This window comes from Erinaceus europaeus, chromosome 9 (genome assembly GCF_950295315.1).
Source record: "Erinaceus europaeus chromosome 9, mEriEur2.1, whole genome shotgun sequence".
Classification (NCBI taxonomy): domain Eukaryota; kingdom Metazoa; phylum Chordata; class Mammalia; order Eulipotyphla; family Erinaceidae; genus Erinaceus; species Erinaceus europaeus.
In genome coordinates, this window is record NC_080170.1 from 103,309,251 (window position 1) to 103,322,601 (window position 13,351).

Below are 13,351 nucleotides of genomic sequence, written 5' to 3' on the forward strand. Positions count from 1 at the left end.
TGACGTTAGCTCTTAATGGGATTAGAGCCTAATGGGATTGGCCAAACTGTTATTGAATCTGCTTTGTAGCTGGATTTCTCTCTCTCTTCAGCTGGAATTTCTTTGACTTTCATTTCCTAATAAACTCCTGCACACTAAATTCTACTCATAGTTGGCTTCCTTGGAGAACCAAACCTACAATAGTGGGTATATATGGTAATCCCTTCCACCAGGGATTTTTTTCCCTACTATAGTTATCTGTTATGGCTCCATTACCTCTAACAGTGCTTGACACACAGCATGTGCTTACCAATATATATTTTACTTATTTTTATAATATTTTTCATTGGATAAAGATGGAGGGAAATTAAGAAGGAAGGGGATGATAGAGAGGAAGGGAGAGAGAGAGAGAGAGACCTGTAGCACTGCTTCACCAATTCTGAAGCTTTTCCCTAGAAGGTGGGGACCAGGGGGCTTGAACCCACATCCTTGTTCACTGTAACATGTGCACTTAACCAGATGTGCCACTGCCCAACCCCACTAAAACAGATGTTAAAGCAAATATCTATTTAATGATGTTTGCATACCTATTGTTCTCAGTTCCAGAAATTAATTCCTTTAGAAATAGATCTATTTATTTATTACTTTTGTCTCCAAGATTATCTCTGGGACTCAGTGCTAGCACTACAAATCCACAGCTCCTCAAGGCCAGTTTTTCCATTTTTTTGGGTAGGCCAGAGAGAAATTGAGAGGGGAGAGGGAGAAAGAAGGGAAGGAGGAAGAGAGACCTGCAGACCTGCTTCACCACTTGTGAAGCATCCCTCTTGCAGGTGGGGAGTGGGGGCTCAAACCCAGATCCTTGTGTGGGTCCTTGCACTTCATATTATGTGCACTTAACTGTGTATGTGCTACTCTTCAGCCCCTATTTATTTACTTTTCATGAGAGAGATACAGAAAGAAAGACAGAGAAAGAGAGACATCAGAGCACTGCCCAGCTCTGGCCTATGGTGATGCTCAGAATGGAACTTGAGACCTCAGAGCCTCAGGTATGATGAGAGTCGTATGTGTAACCATCATGCCGTCTCCCCAGCCCCAAGGCATTAATTTCTCCAGTTAATGCTAGGGTATTCTTCTTGTATTCCTAGCTCCTAACTACATGTTTGATGTTTAATCATAACTCCAAATATAAAAAGTGGGTTTTTTGTTTGTTCTTGATGAATATTTAGTGTAAATAATTGAAGAATGGAGGAAAAGATCTTAGTCCAGAAAACAACCTAGAATTTCTGCTTAGGAGAGATTTGGGTGGAAAACTACTGGGGAAGGGTGAGAATGGCTAGTGATTGATTTGTTTTGAGCTAATAATGTTTACTAAAAGGTGTATTTTTCTGTGGGATGAACGTACAGATTACTTGGGGGTAAAATCTGCTCAAGTCCCTCTTGGCTGTGCTGTTGCCCAGACTGAAGGCCTTCTTCCAGGCAGTGTGGTTGGAAACCTATGGTAATGGGAGAAGATATCAGCCTCTCCATCCTCACTTGCTGAGGCCCTGCAGGTAGAAAGCCTGGCAGTGGGAGCCAGGATGAGATGCTGGGAGGAAGAGCTGCCCCCCAGGGCCTATAAGCCTAATCCTTCAGACTCTTACAACAAAACTGAGGAGGCAAGACAAATTTTTCCTGAAACGTTTAAAACCTTTGAGAGAGTAAAACCAGACAACACAAAGAGTATACAAGTCCAGCTGCAGGGCAGCTCAGAGGCTAACAGCAGACACCACAGAAGGCAGTAGAAGGCCTCTGCTCTGAATTGAGTCAGTTTGGTACCATACAATTTTCAGCACCAAAGATGCACAAATGGAGATAAATACCAAGAGGGAAGACAGGATAAAGGGAGGTTGTATGTGAATTTGAAATAGAACAGAGAGACTAGAAAACCAAATGATATAGGAGAATTAGTTACACGAGAAAACAGGCAAAGAAACATATGAGTCCACATGAGTGAGTAAGTATGAACACTGCAGAGAAATAAGGTGAGAGATTTTTCAGTCGAACCTCAGGTTGGATCCATACCATCGTTTCAGGACAGCTCTTCTCTCATATGTTCTCCAGTGTGGTTTGGCGCCCCAGAAGAGGAAATCAGGAACCCTGTTTCAGAGCAACTCCCCCCTCCTCTGCCTCAGAACCTCAGGGAACCTATCACCATTCTGTTCTTCATTCTGAGAGAGGGCGCCATTTTGAAACTGCCCAGGATGCCTGCTCTTCTTTGTTTTACTTGATTCTTCATTTCTGCCTTTATCTATCTCTTTTATAGCCGTATCACCCTGGAAAAGCTAGATATTCTCTCTCTCTCTCTCTCTCTCTCTCTCTCTCTCTCTCTGTCTCATCCCATCCCCTATCACCCTACCCCACAACTATGGGGGAATTAAAAGAATCTAATTACTTCGTTCAAACAGTGATTAATGTCATGTCCAAGACTGAGAAAAGAATCTGATGAATCCAAGTCCTTTTTCAGAGGTAAATATGAAACAGTGGGATTATAGGGAAAAGTGCATAGGAAGGTGAAAGAGAGAGAAAAAGAGGAGAAAGAGAGAGGGAGAGAAACTAAGACATATTATTAATACAGTTGGAATGTTGTTCCCCAATTGCTCAAAATAGTAACATACATTGATATGAAGACTGACATTAATAGGTATGCATTTATTATTTTTTACAGGTAAAAACTCTCACAAAAATCTAAAATAAAATGACCAGAGACCTTGAATAATGTGAAATTTCACTGTAATGAAAGGTTGATAAATGCCTTTTCAGAAGCATGGAGAGAGAACTAAGGTGGAATCAGGAGACCTCATTCCACTGACTTGGACAAATTCTGACCAGTCCACTTCACTCCCTAGTTAAAATTTTCCAAATTTCAAAAGAAAGCATTGCTCAACAAATAACTTCCAGATTCCTCCCTATTTGACTGATATAGCCCAGAACAAAGAAATGGTATAAGCAAATGAGAAGTGATTCTTTACTCAGTGTAAAATTGTGATGCCTGAAGAGGGATTCAACATGGGCAGTTATGCGGAAACTGGTGGTAGAGCAGTGCTGTGGGCATCTCTCCTTCTCTCAAATTCTCTCTTTTCTATCTCTCTCTGCCTCTCACTGTCTAATCAAGAATAAAGAAAAAGGAAAAATATAAAGGCTGCCAGAAACAGTGAAGCCATGCAGGCACTGAGTTTAATGATAACCACGGTGGAAATAAAAATATATATAAATAGTTGCTTCCATTCTGGGTGAGAAATAGTTGTTCTCATTTAAAGTGGGGGCTATAGAGGCCTCACAGGCAGAAGTGAGTGGGATGCTGATTGTCTAGACACAGGAGGAAAAGTCTAGGCAATCCAGTAACATAGACTTCCACCAAGTTCTTCTTTTTGGAAGACTGTGGGGTAGGCGGCTGGGCCGGCATGTTCCAGGGATAGGGTGCCCTCTGGTCTCCAGTTTGAGTACCTCTCTCTTGTGAATGCTGTTCTGTTTCTAGTGTCAATTTTTTGAGAATATATAAACTTAGGAAAGGCCCCATGGAATTCTAGTACTTTCAGTCTAGGGCAGCTATGACCTTCCTGCATTTAGCTTATTGCCTCTTCATCGCCACTGCTTGACTTTGCTACTGACTGAGGAGCAGCTCTTACAACATCTCTCCAGTCCACATCCCTGCCTGAATGTTGCATGCCTGCCTTCTAGAACATTCCTGACTCTTTGTTCCTGAAACCTGCAGGACCTTCTCACACACCATACCTGCAGGTCCCAATCTGGCCAGACAGTATCCAACTCCCTCTACAAGAAAACCTTTTGAGATGATCTGTACAGTAGAAGGCTATATCCCCATCTTGGTTTCCAAGTGATGTATCTTACATCGCAGTCTGTTAAATGAATACTTGTTGGATCTGCTCCTCAGGCTGTTCTGAGAGCAGTAAGCCTGTCCTTCACCCACCTCCCTCTCCCTGCCTCTGCTAACCATGCTGGAATAGTGCATGTGGGCCAGCCTAGAAAGCTGTTAGTGTGGGCTGGGAACTAGGCTTCCAGCAGACCAGTAAACCCCTCCACCACTGGAGGTGGGGTGGCTCAGGACAGAGAAGCACCACCATGTGTGCGGGAGTCTAGCTCATCTCTCAGAGATGGCTGAAGCCTAATTGTCTGCAGGAGAGCCTGGGGTGATGCATGATGTTTTCTGGACTGTCTCCCCATCCCAGTGGTCATTAGTAATCCCTGGAAAGACTAGGCTTCGGACATTTTCCAGGATAGAATGTATAACTCAGACCAAAATTGCCTCTTGGCAGTTAAAGGGGCTGGAGAAGCCAAGGGCATTTGTCAGACGGGAGGAACATAGGAAACCTTGTGAGTTACGCTTCCCCCAGGGGACTAGCATCTCTGAGTCCCTGCCTCCAGCTTCCTTTGCTTTCTTGTTTGCCTTGAAATATCCCTGTTCCAGCAGATACTGGATCTCAGAACAGTCTGATGGAAGCTGAGGAAGAGCAAGGAGCAGCTATGAGGATGGAAAGCAGCAATGTGAATGGTGAACAGACCTGGAAATTGAAACAGAAAGCTGGTCTGTGAGCCACTTCTTCCAGGGGATGGGGAGGTGGGAGAAAGCAGGAATCTTCATCCTTTCTATTTACAAAGGCACTTTTTCCTGCTTGACCCAGGACATCTAAGTGTGGGGTGGTGTGGGCACCTGGATAGGAACAAGTGTGACTCCCCAACGCCCACCACACCCAGGCATTGTTTGAGCTCTGTCTGTCATTAACATGTTTTAATCCTCCCGACAATATTGTGACTTGGTTTCTGTGGTCATCCAGTTTACTAATTACAGTAACTGAACCACAGAGAGGTTAAGTCATCTGTCTACAATCACAAAGACAGGGCCAGGGATAGGAGGTGAGTCAGCTACAGAGCGCTTGCCTCACATGTGAGAAGCCCTGTGTTTCACTCCCAGAACTTCATGGAAAAACACACATACACATATATACATAACTCATATAATCACACAGATAGCAAGTAAGATTTGAATCCAAGACTTTCAATGCTAAGCTCAGTATTTACTGTGTTATTTCAGCCCAGTACAAAAACATTCACTGACATAAGTTGGAAAAAGTTTATGCAACTCTGAGCCAGCCACCCTTGGGCCTGTTTCCCTGCCAGGAAAAAAAATAAATTGATGGTAGGGAGGAGATCATAGAAACTAACCACAGTGAGAATTCATTAAGGGATTTCTGCAAAGCTTATGAAGAAATGAGAGAAAAATCTGATCAAAACCACATAGGGTGAGAGGAGATAGCACAGGATCTATGCAAGAGACTCTCATGCTTGAGGATCCAAGGTCCCAGGTTCAAGCCACAGAACTACCACAATTCAGAGCTGAGTGGTGATCTGATAAAAGAAGAAAGGAAGAAAGTGAGGGAAGGGGGGAAAGAAATAAAGGGAAAAAGAAATAAAGAGAGAGAAAGAAAAAGGAAGAGAGAGAAGGGAGGGAGGGACAAAAAAGGGAGGCAAGAAGGAACAGCATGGGCAGAGGCGGGTACCAGACATTACTGTAGTGTTGACAATTTCCCAAAAGTCGTGTAGCTGATGAAACTTGATGGCCAGGCCATTGCTAAAGGCAAGGCTTCAACACTGATATGCTGACAAATGAGACCCTGGCTTGTCCCCACTGATGATGCCAAAGGGTCCCTCTGTTCTTTATGAAAAACCAAACTAGGAAAAAATTAAGAACACCCAAATTTGATTAGCATTTCTGAGAATTGGAAACCACTTGTAAATGAGATAATCAGCCCTGTACTTTTTATCCGTTCTTTTGTCTTCTCACCATCAAACCAGTCTTCTGGGTCTTTTTCCCACAGTCCCTATCCTAGACCTGAAATTACACAGTGAATTCCAGTTGAGGTAGCCAGGTGTCTCAGGGAGAGGAAAAAGCATTTGTAAAAGCATTTGACCTGCTTCTTCCCCCATTCTCCTGCCTGTAAGAACCAGAACTGGTTTGATTTGGTAGAAATATTTCCTTAGTCTGAATAGACAAACAGACACAAACTGACTCAGTTTTTTTCTAAAGGACCACTTGGTTCTAACAACAAAAACAGATTACCAGGGAGTTTAAAACATGTGATTTCCTTTTCTTTTAAATGTGAGAATTTTGGGTCACCTCTTGGCCTCAAACTTCATGTTGTTTGAACCCCTGTTGGTGTCTGAGTCTTTTCAATTCTAGTCCCAGCAAGTAGCTGTCTAGCTTCCCCTGGAAGACCTTCACTGATGGAGAGCTAACTACACCTGCAGGCCAAATCAGCTGGGGTGAGGGGTTCTTCAGGGCTTTCATACCCAGATGCTAAGTGCTCCAGCAGAACCCTGCACTCCTGAAATCAGAGCTAGGATCATCTATTTAGTTAATCCTGCTAGAGACTCAGCAATAACCACCTACTTATTGGAGGCCCTTGAAGAATACCGGTCTCATTTTATGGAGCTGGAGACAACTCCTCTGGAACTAAGCCACCAGTGATAGGGTCCTTATCTGAGTACAATGACAGTTAAATATTGACTCAACCTCTACTCTACCCCAGAAAGTTTTTAGAAAGGTTTATTTTATTTATTTTGCACTCATTTTATATGCATACATATTGAGATGCATACATAGAGAAAAGTTAGAACATCACTCCAGTATATGCAGTGCTGGAGGTCAAATCAGGAACCACTCAGGCCTGCAGATTCTCTGAGCTACTTCCTGTCTCAGCTTCAGCAACCTTGATAACTGCGTGTTCAAGCTCTTCAAGCTCTTCAAGCCTCAAACCTGATCACAGCCCCCTTCAAGCTGCTGTTAGGCACTTATGTGTAAGGCAGGTTTTAGGCTGTGAATGGATGAACTAACAGAGACTTACAGAGGTAAAATAATTTGTCTAGAGCCATCGCAGGGCTGGCAATATACCTCACTTTTAATAATGAGCTGCTTTGCCATGTGTAAGGTGCAAAGTTGAGTCTGGCCTCCGCTGCATTGAAGGAAGCTTTGATACTCTGGTCTCTTTCATTCTCTCTGCTTCTTTCTTTGTCTTTCTGTCTCAAACAAACAAACAAATAAAATAAACAATAAAACCATAGCAGGCAAAGTCAGGATTCCAATTCATATCTGTCTAAAGTTAAGCCTACATTCTCTACCAGTCTGAAAAGTTAAGCCTCATTTTATGGAAGTTAAGAGTGTTGGACTTTCTCCTGTAGAAGAAATCAACTGGGCCTTATTACAGTCTTTAAGATTTAGGGTAGGACCTGGGTCCACATAAAATAGTCAAGGTTGTGTCTATGCAAATAAGAAAGTCAGGAGGAAACAGACATGTTCCATGATCTGCTGTTGTCCGCACGTCTAGCCGGCTTCACCCCTGCAGGCTCAGATGTGTAGCTATAGTCTGTGGCCCAGGGGCAGCTGTTACTCTCCTCAGGAGAGTAAATTGCTTCATTTCCTGACTTTCATTGCCTCCAGGCAAGATCACTAGAAGCTGAAGCTACCTAACATTTTTCTTATTAATGCAGAGTTCCAAGAAGTTTTTCTTTCTTAATGGAGTGGGAATTTACTGTTTATCTGGAAAAGAAACTCATATAATCTTATTTTACATAATGGAAAGAACTTTTAGGCAATTGCTTCAAATCCTTTGTTTTGAAGGTTAAAACTTCTGTTAAATCAGAGTCAGGCAGTGGTGCACCATTGAGTGCACACGCTACCATATGCTAGGACCTGGGGTTCAAGCCCCTGCTCCCACCTGTGGGGGGGCGCTTTATGATCAGTGAAGTAGGTCTGCAGGTGTCTCTCTATCTCGCCCTCTCTTCTCAGTCTCTCTCTGTCCTATCAAATTAGAAAGAAAGAAATGGAAAGAAAGAAAATGGCTGCTGAGAGTGGTGGATCCATAGTGCCAGCACTGAGCCCCAGCTATAACCCCGGTGGCTACAAAAAAGAAAGAAGGAGAGAGAGAGAGAGAAAAAGAGAAATATTTTTGTTAAATCAAAGCTTGAGAATGAACTGTGCGCATAGTTCACTTATAGACAGTGTCTGGATACTAGAAAATTTCAGAGTTGGCTTCATAAACTTGAGAGCATCCTAGGACACTAGTTAAAGCACTCGTGTCACTTCCTGTCTCCTCCCAGAATGGCAGGAGGAGAAGTGCACTAAAACTTCTGCATTTCCATTTGGGTTTCAAACAAAATCTGCCACGGTGGAAACAGGAATTTCATATTAGCCTGGAGGCCATTTGGCTAAATAATTTTCATCTTGCCTAGAAGTCAGATCACTTTCTGCTGTTGGCTTTTCTGTGGTGTTCTGCTGGGGTTGCTTTTGAGAGGAGAGAATCTCCAGAATGCAGAAAGCAGACTGTCTCTTTTGCCTTCTCTGGTCTTCTTAGAAGGGGCCTTTGACTAAAGTTCTGTATCACTGTCACACTGCTGGACTAGGGACATAGAAACTCTGATGATCAAATGACTAAGTGAAGCTGTCACCTTCTTTAAATGCCACTCTGGCTATTTGGAATTTTTTTTTAAAAAATTATTAGTGATTTAATAATGATTAACAAGACTGTAAGATAACAGTGGTACAATTCCTCACAGGAGGAACATAAGAAACAAAGAAAGGGAAAACACAGGAGACATTTAGACTAGCAGTGATCTATTACAGCAGAGCCAAGGACAGGGCAGAAGGGAATTAGGGATCTTGTGTCCTATGGTGGAGAAGTGTTTCAGTTGGCGGCATTGAGTGTATCATAGGGAAATAAGGCTACACGCATGCGATAATAACTATCTTGTGAATCATTGCCTCCCTCTCCATAAAGAGGTATCAAATAAGCAATGGTGGTGTTATTTAAATTTGCATTTATCTATGAGTGAGGTGGAATGTCTTCCTGTACTTACTGGTATTTATTATTTTTTTTGTAAACTTATATCCACACTCTTTACCTACTCCTTGGTCTGTTTTTATTAAATAGTAAGATCTACTGACCTATGTGTATTTTGTGCTACTATTAATGCCCTCCTCCTAGTTCCTCTCTCTATGAAACATGAGACATCTACCGACCTGGAATTAAAACAAGACATGGTACCCCTTACCATGTCTTTGGGACTTGACTTTTATAACTTTTATAACCAGGAGAGTTTAGTGATACTGATCATCTCCAATTCCAAATAAAACAGGCCACCAGGAGATGGAAAACCTTAAAGAAAGAATGTGTGATGCTCCAAAGCTAAGCCATTGTGGATCCACTCTGTTATGACAAAAGTGTAACTCAATTACTGAAGCCAGGGTAGGTAGGTAGCATAATGGTTATGCAAAGAGACTCTTGTGCCTGAGGCTCCAAAGTCCCAGGTGCAGTCCCTTGCACTACCATAAACTAGAGCTGACCAGTGCTCTGGTAAAAACAAAAAACAGTTACTGAAGCCAGACTGCCCATCATTCTGTACCCCATAAAGAATTTAGTCTATACTCCCAAAGAGGGACAAAAATAGGGAGGCCGCCAATGGAGGGGATGGGACACAGAACTCTGGTGGTGGGAACTGTGTGGAATTGTACCCTTGTTGTCTTACAATCTTTTAAATAATTATTAAATCACCAATAATTTTTTTTTTTAAAGAGTGTGGGATACTTACCTGGCAATGGAGATACCATGATCACGAAGGTGGTTTTCCCAGGGCAAGGCTTATCCATTGCACTCTGGATGTGCTGACAACTCGACTGCATAACTTGTGGTAGTGGAGGACTGTGTTCATACTCTCCCCTGTTTAAAAACAAACAAACAAACAACAAAAAAAAAAAGAGTGGGGACCAGGCAGTGGTGCACCTGGTTAAGTGCTCCTATTACAGTGCACAATGGTCCAGGATCAAGCAAGCCCCTGGTCCCTACTTGCAGGGCCAAAGCTTCATGAGTAGTGAAGCAGGGCTACAGGTGTCTCTCTCTCTCTCTCTCCCTTTCCCTCTCAATTTCTCTCTGCCTCTATCCAATAATAAATAAAAAAATTTTTTTAAAAAGAGTGTGATCCATATTAAATTTAAAAAATCCTCCCTCTTATTATCCTAACAAAGCTTGGGGAATTAATTCTTGTCTTTCAGATAGTTCCTAAGTAGAACCTGACAAAGCAGTATTGCTCTGTACCACCATACCTGCTCCTGAGATTTAACATTTAGTACCTTATAGTCTCCTGTGTTCTAAACAGAAACAAACAAACAAAAAACCCCAGCTAGCTGAAGAACTTTCTGTCATTTATTTAAATGTGTTTAACCACCACAGCTATCCAGCTGTACCTATGGAAGGACCCTTTATTAATTTCTCAACTGAGCAAATATCTCAATACATTGTGATTGTCTTATCACCCTCCTAAACCTATTTGCCTGATGAAGACAAATATATCTTTTGATTGGATTATCTTTTTTTCAAAATAGAAGGTTTGAACTCCTAATACAGAATTAAGATACCTATATTTCTTACACACACACACACACACACACACACACACACACACACACACACACACACCTTATACTTTTGTTTATTGGGAACCTCTACACATTACTAAGTCTATCCATACCTCATTTGTCAATTTCTCTGCTGTTGTGGGGATAACACTTAACTTATGTACAAGTACTTAAATTTTAATGCATGAATAAGAAAAATGATTGCTTTTTCTCCCTCCACCTTATTGAAAACTAAAGATAAAGAGAATATATTTAAGTAAGCCAGGGGAATAAAGGAGGTACATTAGGTAAAGAGGAACAAGTATAACAAGCACAATAGCTCACTCACCAAAACTACATAAGTTGGAAGTGCAGTGGCATCTTCAAAGTGCTGAATATAAAACTGTCCATTCAGAACTCTATACATGAAGAGAAAACCTTTTAAAAATAATAGTTAAGTGCATTTTATTATTTTTAGAAGATTTTTGGCTATATCTTCAAATATTACCTCTGCTCTTTAATTTCTCTTTCTCTAAGATAAATCATCTGAAACTCATCTATAACCGAGGATGATTTTTTTTTTAAACTGTTAACTTTTTTTTTCTGTTTCATTCTAGTTAATTTATATTGTCCTATGTTCAGGTTCACTGATATTTTCCTAGGCTATGTCTAGTCTATTGAAGAGCTGTAGAAGGTACCTTTCATCTCTGCTATGTTACAGCTTCTTTACAGGATTTTTTAAAAACATTTTTATTAGTATTTTAATAATGGTTTAGAACATTGTAAGATTATAAGGTTATAGTTCCACACTCCACCTACCACCAAAGTTCTTTAAAGCACTTTTCAGCTGGTTATTTATTTTTTAAATTTTTTATTTATAAAAAGGAAACATTGACAAAACCATAGAATAAGAGTCATACAGCTTCGCACAGTTCCCACCACCAGAACTCTGTATCCCATCCTCTCCCCTGATAGCTTTCCTATTCTTTAACACTCTGGGAGTATGGACCCAAGGTCATTGTGGGATGCAGAAGGTTGAAGGTCTGGCTTCTGTAATTGCTTCCCTGCTGAACATGGGCATTGATAGGTTGATCCATACTCCCAACCTGTCTCTCTCTTTCCCTAGTGTGGAAGGGCTCTGGGGAAGCAGAGCTCCAGGACACATTGGTGGGGTTGTCTGTCCAGGAAAGTCTGGTTGGCATCCTGCTAGCATCTGGATCCTGGTGGCTGAAAAGAGAGTTAACATACAAAGCCAAACAAATTGCTGACCAATCATGGACCTAATGGCTGGAATAGTGCAGATGAAGAGTTGGGGGGGGGTCCTCCATTTTATAGATAGCTAGTAGGCATATTTTAGTTAAATTCCAAAGGGCCTGTAGCTATGCTAGTTTTTTTTTTTCTTTTTTCCTTTTTTGTTTTGCCCCTGAGCCTGAATTCTAATATCCTGGCCCTCTCAACTTACATTGAAAATGGATTCCAGAAGAATTTAAAGACGGGTGCTGTCTTTGTTGATCTCACAGCAGCCTATGACACGGTCTGGCACCGTTTCTCCTAGTCAAGATCTCAAGATGCCTGCCTCCATGGGTGGCCAACACTATATCGTTTCTTCTCCAAAACAGAAGATTCCGGGTGCATCTGGGTGACAAGTCTAGCAGATGGAGACTTGTCTCAAGTGGCCTCCCCCAGGGCTCTGTTCTGGCTCCTACGCTATTTAATATTTACATCAATGACCTCCCAGAAACTTCTTCAAGGAAGTTCATCTACGCCGATGACATCTGCTGTGCAACTCAGGCATCCAAGTTCGACATCCTCGAGGAAACACTCACGAAAGACATGTCTCTGATATCTGATTACTGTAAAAAATGGCGACTAATCCCTAGCACTGCAAAAACAGTATCATCTGTTTTCCATCTACACCATGCCTCGGCCTCGTGTGAGCTTAATGTGCAGCTTGACTATACAAGAATCCGGCACGAAGCCCAGCCAGTCTATCTTGGCATTACTCTCGATCGCACCCTGTCATTTCATGAACATCTCATAAAAACTGCAGCAAAGGTGGGCGCGAGGAATAACATCATTGCAAGACTGGCCAGCTCCTCATGGGGCGTGAGCATTATGCTATTCCACTGCAGAATACTGTGCCCCAGTATGGTTCTGTAGCCCCCATGTCCACTTGGTCGATTCCAAATTATATTCCTCCATGAGGATAATTTCTGGAACCATCCGTTCCGCCCCGCTTCCATGGCTGCCAGTTCTCAGCAACACTGCCACACCAGATATTCATCGGGATGCGGCATCATCTAAGTTCATTTCCCACGTCTACGCTCGACCGGACCCGCCAATATACGCGGATATCTTCGCCCACCCGGTCCAACGCTTGACGTCTCGTCACCCAATCTGGTCCCCTACGCCTACACTGAACTTCTCTGTTCCAGACTCTTGGAAACAGAGTTGGCAGTCAGCTGAGGTAAAGAACAAACATCTCATCACAGACCCCTGCAAGTGTCAACCCGGCTTTGACCTAGCACGTTATGATTGGGCCCTCCTCAATCGCTATCGAACAGGCCATGGCCGGTGCGCCGCTATGTTCCATCGCTGGGGAGCCAGAGACCACCCGAACTGCCCCTGCGGCTACAGACAGACTATGACCCACATAGTCAACGACTGCCACCTCTCCAGATTCAAAGGAGGTCTTGAAACTTTACATCAGGCTCAACCTGACGCTGTTGACTGGCTACGGAAGAAGGGCAAACGCTAGAAGAAGAAGAAGGCATATTTTAGTTAAATTCCAAAGGACTTATGGCTATACTAGTTTTTCTATCCCTTTTTCTTTTTGCTCCTAAGCCTGAAATCTGATATGCCGGTGAATCCAAGGTATTGTCTGGGGAGATGATGTCATGGCTGGTAAAAGGACCAGAAAGCTGGATCAGG

General features: G+C 42.4%; 1 pseudogene; it reads left to right on the forward strand.

Moving 5' to 3' along the window:
* Positions 1-9,610: 9,610 nt before the first annotated feature.
* Positions 9,611-9,749, forward strand: LOC132540518 (U1 spliceosomal RNA; annotated as a pseudogene).
* Positions 9,750-13,351: the final 3,602 nt, after the last annotated feature.